Raw genomic sequence first — 11,476 nt, 5'->3', positions numbered from 1 at the left:
AGTAAGATTTCTCTGCTTAAAGATGATGGCACCCCAATTAAGTGCTATAATTTTGAATCCTCTGAAAGGCTCATCCATTTACTTAAGGGCTGGTGGGGCAGGTATAGAAGAAACAGGCATTACCTATGGCATCATTCAAGGTTCTCCAGAAAAACCAAACACATATATACTCATATATCTATATCTATATCTTTTTCTACATCATTATCTATATACACATCAAGATTTTTTTTTTTTTGCTATATGTACTTGTTATATCCAAATGATTGTCATATGGGTACATGATTATTCCTATTGTATCGCAGCTTCCAGGGATAGGACTACTATTCAACAAGATATTTATTTTAAAGACTTGGTTCACATGATTGTAAGGGCTGGCAAACCTGAGAATCGTAGGGCAAGCCAGCAGGCTGATAATACAGGCAGGAGTTTTATGCTGTAATCTTGGGGCAGTCTTTCTTCTTTCCTGGGGAACCTGAAGTTTTGCTGGTAAGGCCTTCAACTGATTAGATGAGGTCCGCCCACATTATTGAAGGTAATCTTTTCTTAAAGTCCTTTGATTATAGACATTAACCACATCTAAAAAATACCTTCACAAAGACATCTAGATTAGTGTTTGATTAAATAACTGTGTACTATAGCCTAGCCAAGTTGACACATAGTACTACACATTACATCTAGACAGCATCTCTGTCTATGGTCACTAACCAAAGGTATTGTCCGTACGTAAACAGGCAGGGTATCTCTATTTCTAATTGTGAGGCTTCAATTCCTAGGGTAATCTATGGATACTGAACACAATCCAACAGGAAATGGTCGGGAAAAACTAAACTGCATCTAGAAGAGGCATTACCCTCAAGGTCCACTTAAAATGTAGCCATGGAGCAGAAGACACAATGAGGATTGTCCCAGAGGACAGACTCAGGAGCTGTAGAAGAAGTGAAGAGGAAATTCTTCCTACAGAAAAGGACCAGCGGCAGATTGGCCACCCAAGGACTTGACTCCTATGCTAGGGGTGAAGACTTGGTCATTCCTGCAGAACAGGATTTGATTGTTGCTCTGGAACCGAGAATGTGTGCTTCTCATTTTATCCTTTGCCAATCTGGATATATATATATTTTTAATGTAGTTGTCCTCCTCCTTCTCTACCATTGTGTTTTATATGTGTTGGAAAAGTGAAGATGGTCATTGTGAGCCACATTAGAATCTCCCGGAGATCTTTAAAATGGGTGCAGTAAACTTATGAGATATTCAGTGTCTCCCAGTGGGGGTGGAGTTGAGAGGGTGTTTATTTCTTGCGAAGAATACATATATATGTTTAGTAGTCATGGCAGGCACAGTCAGTTGAATAAACAGTATTATTTTCCTCATAGAAACAAACAAACAAAAAAAAACCACCCCAGAATGGCTCGCAGCAAGGAGAGATCATGTGACACAGTTCTGGCCAGTGAGATGTAAGGGAGAGTTATTGATGGGGATTCAAGAAAAAAAAAATGTTTTTTTAAGGAATCAGTTCTTTTGACTTGCTCTTGTTTGCCTTTTATCCTTTAACCTCCTGCTTTCTTCTACCTGAAGTACAATTTGATGGCTGGTGGTGCCTAAGCCCTATTTTAAGCTTGAGGGAAAATGCTACACACTAAGAATAGAAGAATGTCAATTTGAAGAAGCCTGGATCCCCGATGATATTGCGGAGTCACTCTACCACACTGGATTACCCAAACTAATTTTTTCTCATAATTGAGAGAATAAACTGACACCTTGAGTAAGTCAGCGTTTGTTGGGTTTGCAGTTTCTCAGCCAAACATACTCTTAACTGATACACTAAGAAAGCCACAAAAGGCAGAAAATTCTTTATTGAAGAGCAGTTTTATGTATTCATTCAATCCTTGCTTATGGCATGTCCACTTTTTACCAAATATTACACTAGTTGCTGGAGTTTGAGCCATGAGCAAGACCAACAGACTGCCTTCAAGGAACGTCCAGTCGGAGAATCAGGATTAATGCATAAATGCAGTCAGCACACTTTTCAAAGCAGCTTGGTAAAACTCTCCATTTCAAAAGTAGTATATTCCCTATAGACAGCCAGTTAAAAAGAGAAAGTTTGTTCAATATTCAATCAGGGAATTGGACAAAGCTCAGATTGTGGAGAACTAACATGCCATACCTAAGTGTTTTTGTAATTTATCCCCTACGCTATTGAAAAAGACAAATATGTGTTTACTACTAGATGCTAAACATGTAAAAATGGTTTGTAAGCCTGGAAAAAAAACATTTAAGCAGGAAAATATGTCATCTCCTAACTTAGAAACCCTGATTAAAAAGAAATATATTGCATAGTTTCACATATTTCCATTAATATCCTTGTATATCCTTATCAACTGTTTAAATCTTTGCTTCGTTATTTATTTAAATACCAGATTTTTAAAATTTAGAAGTCAGAAATCTGAGGTTTCATTGGTTTTATTCCTAAATACATCACAAGAGGCAAGCCTAATTTTATGACATAGATGTCCTCCTAAAACTTTTTGTGTGAGCCACCCCTACTTCAGCAAATTGAATCTAAAAGAAAAAAAAAAATTTAGGTATAGTAGGAGAGCTCACTGCTGAATAAAAAAAATATTTTAGTCATTTGATAATGAGAATAACACATAGCTAACTTATCTACTTAGAAATCATAACTCAAACCCCAAGTGTTTTTACAAGTTCAATTATTAATGCATTTAAGGCCAGATCATGTTAACATAATGCTATAAGTTAAACTTAAGTATAATTTGCTAATGTATGACTGACAAGATATGACTGGCCACTTTTAAAAATACTCTATAATTAAGGAGACTCTGTCTGTGAACGAAGCTCTTCATGAAGCACTAAAATACCTCTCACCCATCACTTTGAGGGTGCCAGAAATTTATGAATAATTGATCTGAGAAATGCTTTTTTATTTAATAATATGAAGAAAAAACTAAAGAGTACTTTAAAATGTTTAATAGTTAATCTTCCAAAATTGATAAAACATCACCAAATATAACTCTGATGGTTAAGAATAAAATGTGTGATATTCTACAAGAAAGCATCACTAACAAATCATGAAGCAGCCAAACTGTTCTGTCCCAGATACAAATTGTTCTATTTTATCTGGAATAAAAGACAATAACCACCATCTACAGGCAAAGACCTCACGAATAATTTCATCCTTATAGTTTTTAGTCCTTTTTCAGTTACTCTCATTTTCCTAATATGCATACAGTTAAATAATTGTTCATGAGTATCTCTTCATTAAATCCTAGGCAAGTTACTAAATGGTTATTATGGTTTACTTTGGGAAGGTAATGCTCACATTTCATGGACTCACTTCCTTTCTCTATAAAGTAAGTTTTTGGAGTTTGCACTGTGTTCCTCAACTGCCCAGAGGGTGCCTAAAATCCTAAACACAGAGCCACTTCTTGGAACAGAGACCCAGTAATGAGGTTGTCAGTAGCAGAGATTCCTGGAGTGCAAGTTTTTAATGGGTGCTGAAACACCACAGAGTATACATAGTGTGTAAGAAAATTTTATTCAGGAAGAGTTTTTTCAACTTTTAAAGGTATTCTTGAATACTCTGTATGAGTGAGAGAAAAAGGAACCAAGGCCTTGCTTATAAACTGTAGCTAACTGTAAGTTAGTTTGGTTTGAAAGACTGGCAATGAAGCCAAATGGGCAGGTAACAAAGACGTTTTATTTGAGAGAAGCATCAGGGCAGCCCTTGCCGGCAGAAAGGCTGCTCAGAGGGGAAAGCGTGCAGTCGGGTGGTGGGACTTCCTTTTACAGAGCCTTTTGCCAATCAGGAAGTTACACAGTGTCTTGAACATGTAAGGTATGTGATTTTGGCCGGTAGGGGATTACACCTAGTTTATCTTGTAACTTTGGCAATGCTTGGTTTGTAGACTCAAACAGGAGAGGTGGAGGAGGGAAGGAACAACCGCGTGGCATGAAGTCGGGGAAAGGAAGGGCTTGAACAAAGGCAGTGAGGCAGTGGTGCTAAATGGGGGAAGGGGGGCGGGCCACCTGAGACATGGTCTGATCTGCAGCCTGGTTTTGCAAAACAGGGAGATGTGGGAGGGGCTCAGGGCCCAGACCTAACACTAACCTTTTTTCCTAGTTATTACGGATATACATTAGGTTTATTTTGTTGAGTTGGCGTTCAAGTTTGGATCCGAACTGAATCGCTCCAAAGATGCTACTCTGATTCTAGGTGCTACTAGTGGAAATCCCCCCCCCCACCTTCTCCCCAAACAAAACTTGGCTTCTCTACCAGATATGCTAAATATATTTTTAATTGAAGAAGTTTAAAATAATTATCCTGCCTCCAGTGATACTTTCTTTTCCCCCTACCTGGATTTTCCCGCTGTGTTAGTCAAAAGTAGTCCCGAATTCTTAATATAATGATAAAATAGTATGCAAAATATGAATGACTCTGACATGTAGTGTGAATATAAAAAGATTTCTCACTGGAGAAGCAGTTTGCAAAGCTGTTTAAGTTCCTTTCCAGCTTTGTTATTTTATAATTGCTTATATACTAAACTAATTCAGAGTCCTGACATGCTAAATCTGTAGGAAAAATTAAAGATTAAAAATAGTAACTTCATACATATAAAATTCATTGCCCAATTAAAGTCATGGGCTCCATATATATCTTTATCCTCAAAAGTTTAGTCATGGATATTTAATAAAGAATATTAAGGCTGTTACTGTTTCCTAACTTTTGAATGCTTGCTAAAATATAAAAATATTCCTTCCTTAAAAAAAAACTATTTTTGCAGTCATACACAGAATCTTGAGATGAAAAATGAAGTTCCTCTTTGAGGGTTTAGAAAGAACACATTTAAATACAGAATATAATGTGTTTTACTGTTCTGGTCATTGGCTTCCAGTTTAAACTTCAAAGAAAGCAAGTTTTTAAAATTGTTTTACTTTTCTTATACTAGTTAACTGTGCTTTGCTGATGACAATTGAGACTACGAGCATCTACAGGACTTAATTATCAGGATTGAGACTAGAGGCCACTAAAGTCAACATGACTTGACTATTTGATATGGTAAATTCTTCTCAAGAACAAATGACTTTAACCAGTGCATAAATTCATTCTTTGCTTCTTGGAATTCCTGTAACTCAGTTTAGCTGAATAATTGTTTGCTCACCTGGGCAAAGAGCTTACTTATCATACAACTTTCAACTTTTCAAGATCCCTGCATCAAAACACCTAGTTTAAGTCATTTGATCCCAAACCCCAAATCCCTATAGATATTTTCTCTTGATCTCCCTATTTGGAGACATGTTAAGACTCTGTCAAACTGGTGTTCTCCCTTATTGAATTAGTTTTAATAAATTTAGCTTTGCTTTATCAATAAGCTATTCAGTTAGTCTTTTGGGAAGTTGTTAGTCATAAATAATAAACCAAATTGCCATCAACAATCTTCTTCAAGGAGGTAGAAAAAAATTTCAATTTGCATTAAAATGACCTACAGATACAATACAGGAAGTAATTTTAATACAACATTGACTGCCAGCTGAAGTGCAGAAACTTACCAAAGCTTTGAAGCCCATTTCAAATTTGGCTGTTCCAACATAGTCAAAGTATAGTAATAAGGTTTTTTGATATATAATTATATAATTAATGTTTTAATAGCCCTGATGAAACATAAGTATACTAAAATTTATAAATAACAAATGCTTACTAATTATAGAGAAGAGGTTGTGGAGGCACAGTAAAGCTCTTACTTGTATGAGAATTATTGGGTGTTTATATATTTCCATTTAAATCCGAGAAATAATTTTCAAAGAGATCTGTCAATTAATGAGGAAGGATGGAAGGATGGAAGGAAGGACAGAAGGAAGGAAGGAATTATTTAAAAAAGCATTGCTTTAGAAAATCCCAAATTTTCATAATTTCAGTTTTCTGATTTGGTGGATCCATGGGAATGACAGAAACTTAGAAATATTAAGCACAGTACATATGTGCCTAACCAATAAATTTTAGCTCATCAGAATTAGTAAATATGACAATCCATTCTGTTAACCATATAGATAGATAGATAGATAGATAGATAGATAGATAGATAGATTTCCAGTGGTGTTCTAGAGCTGGTGCAAGATCCAGCACACCACTTGTTAGAATATCAGGAATTTTAGCTTGTTGATAAACATAGTGATTATTAAAAATTGTATTATCTAAACTTACAATTTACTAAATTATTTCAAAACAGAGGAAACAAATACTGAAATTTCATTGCTTTTTAATTATTTTAATACATTTTTCATTATTTATGCTTCTGAGGTTATGTCTATTGTGACTGTGTGGTGGAAATACCACATAGGAAGCTATAGATCTCCTCCCAACTGCAATTCAGTGACACCATATCAGTAGCATGAAATTGACTGTAGTGGGAATACTAACACCACAGAACTCGGCAAACTATGAGTCTCATCTTCATTTCCTGTTTTGTTGATTGTCAGACTTAGGCATGTGGTGGAGAAAAATATAATTAATGCAGATTAAACTCAAAAGTGTATTCTGTCTGCTAGTCTTAGGCCATCTCTCTGCCCTCATCTAACCCCCACCCTGCTTCCTTTTCTATTGTGTGCAGATGTTTCAGTCGGTTTCCATTCTGTTGCCTGAGGGAGAGGTACATCTAATGAAAAGGCCAGGTTATACCTTAAACCTGGAAACCAAGAACAAGCAGCCCAGATGCTTATCAGGGTAGGAATCTGAGTGGCAGTCCTCCCTCCCCATGGAGTGCATAAATAATCAACATTCAAACAACTCAGGGTCTTTTCTCCTATGGGAAGTTGTATATGCAGAGTTGCCACCCACCAACTCCGATCAGAATGGCTGGCATCCCTGGGAGACTGACCATGATGGGATCTCTTTCCTGCTCTTTTGGATGCTGTTCTGGTTTGCTAATGCTGCCAGAATGCAAAATACCAGAAATTGATCAGCTTTTATACAAAGGGGTTTATTTGGTTACATAGTTACAGTCTTAAGGCCAAAAAGTGTCCGTCAACAAAGGGTACCTTCACTAGAGAAAGGCCGCTGCATCCAGAAAACCTCTGTTAGCTGGGAAGGCATGTTGCTGGCATCTGCTTGCTCCCAGGTTGCATTTCCAAATGGTGTTCTCCAAAATGTCTGCATTTTCGTTTGTCTCTCTACCTTCTTTGACTCTTCCTCCTGCTTTGGGAAAGAAATGGAGATGTCCTTATATAGATAGTGGTGATGGTGGTGAATACCTAAATATGTGACAATACAGGGAACCAATGATTATTTACTTAGAACAGAATGTATGGTCTGTGGAAAAAAAAGTCTTAAAAAAATGGATTGATGAAGAAAACTTGAGGGCACTATATTCATTGAAATAAGTCAGACATATAAGGACAAATATTGCAGGGTCTCACTGATATAAACTAATTATAATATGTATACTCATAGACATGAAATATAAGTTGCCAGGATATAAAACTAGGTAAAGAATGGGGAGCAGTTGCTTATTATGAGCAGAATGTTCAACTAGGTTGAACTTAAATATTTGGAAATGGACATAGATGATGGTAGCACATTGTGAGAATAATAGTGCTAAATGGTGTGTGAATGTGGCGGAAAGGAGAAGCTCAGAGTCACGTATGTCACCAGAAGGAAAATTGGAGGTTAAAAGATGGTAGTGTATAAAACCGTGAATGTTGCGGTGGGCAATGTCCGTGATTAACTGTACAAATATTAGAAATCTCTCTCATGAACTAGAACAAATATATGACACTATAACTAGAAGTTAATAATAAAGGGGCATATAGGGAAAAAAATATACCTATTGCAAGCTATATACTATGGTTAGTAGTATTTTAACTTCTTTCATCAACAGTAACAAATACAGTATACCAATACTATGAGTAATAATGGAGGGGGGTTGGTTAGGGGTATGGGAGGATTTGAGTTTCCTTTTTTGTCTTTATTTCTTTTCTGGAGTAATGAAAATGTTCTAAAAATTGAAAAAAAAATTAATTGTAGTGATGTATGCACAGCTGTATTATGGTACCAGGGGAATTGATTGTACACTTTGGATCTTTGGATAATCGTATGGTATGTGAACAATCTCAATGAAAAATAAATAAATAAATAAATAAATAAATAATAATAAAAAAAGAACATTTGGAGTAAATATTCTACCTGTAGTAGAAAACTGTTCATTAAAACTGATTCATTAAAGTCACGCATGCCATTGATGGACAAAGAATGACTTTCATATTGCATCATTTCTGTTTAGCCTTACTTTTTAATATGAAGGGAAATATGGACCATATATATGGGTCAAAATTATACTTATTCATTAACTGCAACCATGAATCTAAGAATATAAGTTTGCCAAAACAACAAACGTAGTCTGTGATTATCAATTTATATGGATAATAAACAGTATTATATATATTCATTTATGTTAAATTGTATGTTATACTTTCTCAATAAGTGTACATATTTATACTTATAAATACACTTCCTATTTTACAATAAAATATAATGCATTTATAATACTTCAAAAATATATAATAAAGCATAATTCCAAATTTACAAGTCATATTTTTTGCAAGAGCTAGTTTTTAAACATTTAGTAGCACACTGTTAATTGTGAAAAGATGATATTTGATAATTTTTTAAAATCTCTCAGTCAAGTAATTGGATTCTGTCTTTTCTTTGAAAGTATTTATTGAGCAAGACTACACACTAGATATTCAATTGATGAACAAGACAGTCATCCCCCTTCCCTTTCTCAGATTGTTGTCCAATGGAGACAATGATTAGCAAGCAATGGCATCAGAGTGCAATAAGTGCCAAGAGAGAGGTGAAGAAGTTGTGGGAGCACATTGCATAGGTGAGGAATAATTGACAACTATCAACTAGGGAATGAAGAAATTTCATGAAGAAAATTATATTTAAGCTGATACCTGATTGGCTTTAGTCAAACTAAAGTATAGAGCCAAGAGAGAGAAAGAATTTACCAGGAAGGGGGAATAACAATGTTTTTTAAATAACCCTCATTTTTGTGAAAAAAAATCTGCTTACTTCATTTTTATTTTGCTTTAGTGCAATAAAAAATCATCATTTAAAAATATTATAAAGAATATTATCAAATACTTTTAACATCTTTATGTAATTTTGAGATGAGAAATGGTTCATGGGGTTGGGAGAACGGTGCTTAATTACTTGAAGGAAAATAGTAACAATATAACTGGAGGTATCAAACCTTAAAATATTTCTGATCTATGTTTCCCCCTCTCTCTAACTAAGCCACCTTGGTGGGTGATCTCACTGCCCTCCCCTCTATGTGGGACCTGACTCCCAGGGGTGTAAATCTCCCTGGCAATGCAGGATATGACTCCTGGGGATGAGTCTGGACCTGGCATTGTGGGATTTAGAACATCTTCTTAACCAAAAGGGGGATGCAAAATGAAATAAAGCTTCAGTGGCTGAGAGATTTTAAATGGAGTCGAGAGGTCACTCTGGTGGACATTCTTATGCACTATATAGATAACACTTTTTAGGTTTTAATATATTGGAATAGCTAGAGGTAAATATCTGAAACTACCAAACTCCAACCCAGTAGCCTTGGCTCTTGGAGACGACTGTATAACAGTGTAGCTGGCAAGGGGTAACGGTGTGGTTGTGGGGACCCTGTGGATCGCACTCCCCTTGTCCAGTGTGTGGACTGATGAGTGGAAAAATGGGGACAAAACCTAAATGAAAAATAGCATGGGATTGGGGGTGATTTGGGCGTTTTTTTCTTATTTTTATTTTTCATTCTGATTCTGATTCTTTCTGGTGTGGGGGAAAGGCTCAAAAATAGATTGGGGTGATGAATGCACAACTATAAGATGGTGCTGTGAACAGCTGATTGTGCACCATGGATGACTGTGTGGTATGTGAATATATCTCAATAAAACTGAATTTAAAAAAAAAAAAAAAAAGGTATGTTAATGCTACCGGAATGCAAAACACCAGAAATGGATTGGCTTTTATAAAGGGGATTTATTTGGTTACACAATTACAGTTAAGGCCATAAAGTGTCCAAGGTTACACATCAGCAATCGGGTACCTTCACTCGAGGATGGCCAATGGCATCCAGAAAACCTTTGCTGGGAAGGCACATGGCTGGCATCTGCTCCAAGTTCTGGTTTCAAAATGGCTTTCTCCCAGGACGTTCCTCTTTAGACCGCATCTCCTCCTCAAAATATCACTCTCAGTTGCTCTTGGGGCGTTTGTCCTCTCTTAGCTTCTCCGGAGCATGAGTCTGCTTTCAATGGCTGTCTTCAAACTGTCTCTCATCTGTAGCTCCTCTCTCAGCATCTAGATGTTCTTCAGAGTGACCCTCTTGGCTATAGCAAGCTTGCTCCTTCTGTCTGAGCTTATATAGTGCTCCAGTAATTTAATTCAGACCCACCCTGAATGGGTGGGGCAACACCTCCATGGAAATTATCCAACCAAAGTCATCACCCACAGTTGGGTGGGGCGCATCTCCATGGAAACATTCAAAGAATTACAGTCTAATCAACACTGATACATCTGCCCACACAAGATTACATCAAAGATAATGGCATTTTGGGGGACATAATACATTTAAACAGGCACAATGTGATACCTATACATATATTTACATAGACGGGTAGGAGAGGTCAGAGATCATGGGTAGCAATTTGTGTACTTACTAGTTCCACAGAATAAAACAAATCTATCAACAATGAAAAAAAAATATTTCTGATCTATAAACTGCTGATCTTAGTGGGGTAAACTAACATCTGTAAGAAACAAGTTTTGTAATAAAATTTGAGAAGATTGAAATAAATAACAGATACCTTAGGTACAAAGTTTGCATCAGGGTGAATCTGAGAGGTTCTATTTTCTGCTAATGTTGAGCAGGGAACACTGAAAAATGATGGGCTTAAGGGAGAAGAAAAGAGAAGGCTATTCTAGTATTGTACATATCTTCTAGTTTCTTTTCTTTTTATTCATTCTTTTTCTGAGGGAAGTTATTATTTCCTTTTTTTCCTTTGCCTATTAATTATAAACAAGGGGAAAAAAATAACTGTAAACTAAGATCTTTGGTAAAATAAATGGATTTTATGCATTTAATTTCTAGGAGATAAGCAATCAGAATATTGAAATAAATTTATCATAATACAAAGATTAATGGGAAAAGGGAATAGTAAATGTCCTTAAAATTTTTCCGATGTATTTTTACCAGTACTTTGAATGTCTGATTGTTTTTTTTCTTTTTGATTAGAGAGTACCAAGGATTAAATGCAAAATATTTGATTATTTTAAAAATCTTTTAGATTGACCACTAACCTGAATCTTATTTGTCACTCTGATTTTCTTTCACCTACATAGTTATGGTTAACAGAACCAAGAATGATGATGTCTCTACTCTAGTAGCCTGTTCATCAGTGGAAATCATTA

This window comes from Choloepus didactylus, chromosome 15, assembly GCF_015220235.1.
Source record: "Choloepus didactylus isolate mChoDid1 chromosome 15, mChoDid1.pri, whole genome shotgun sequence".
NCBI classification, from domain to species: Eukaryota; Metazoa; Chordata; class Mammalia; order Pilosa; family Megalonychidae; genus Choloepus; species Choloepus didactylus.
This window is presented reverse-complemented; position numbering follows the sequence as displayed.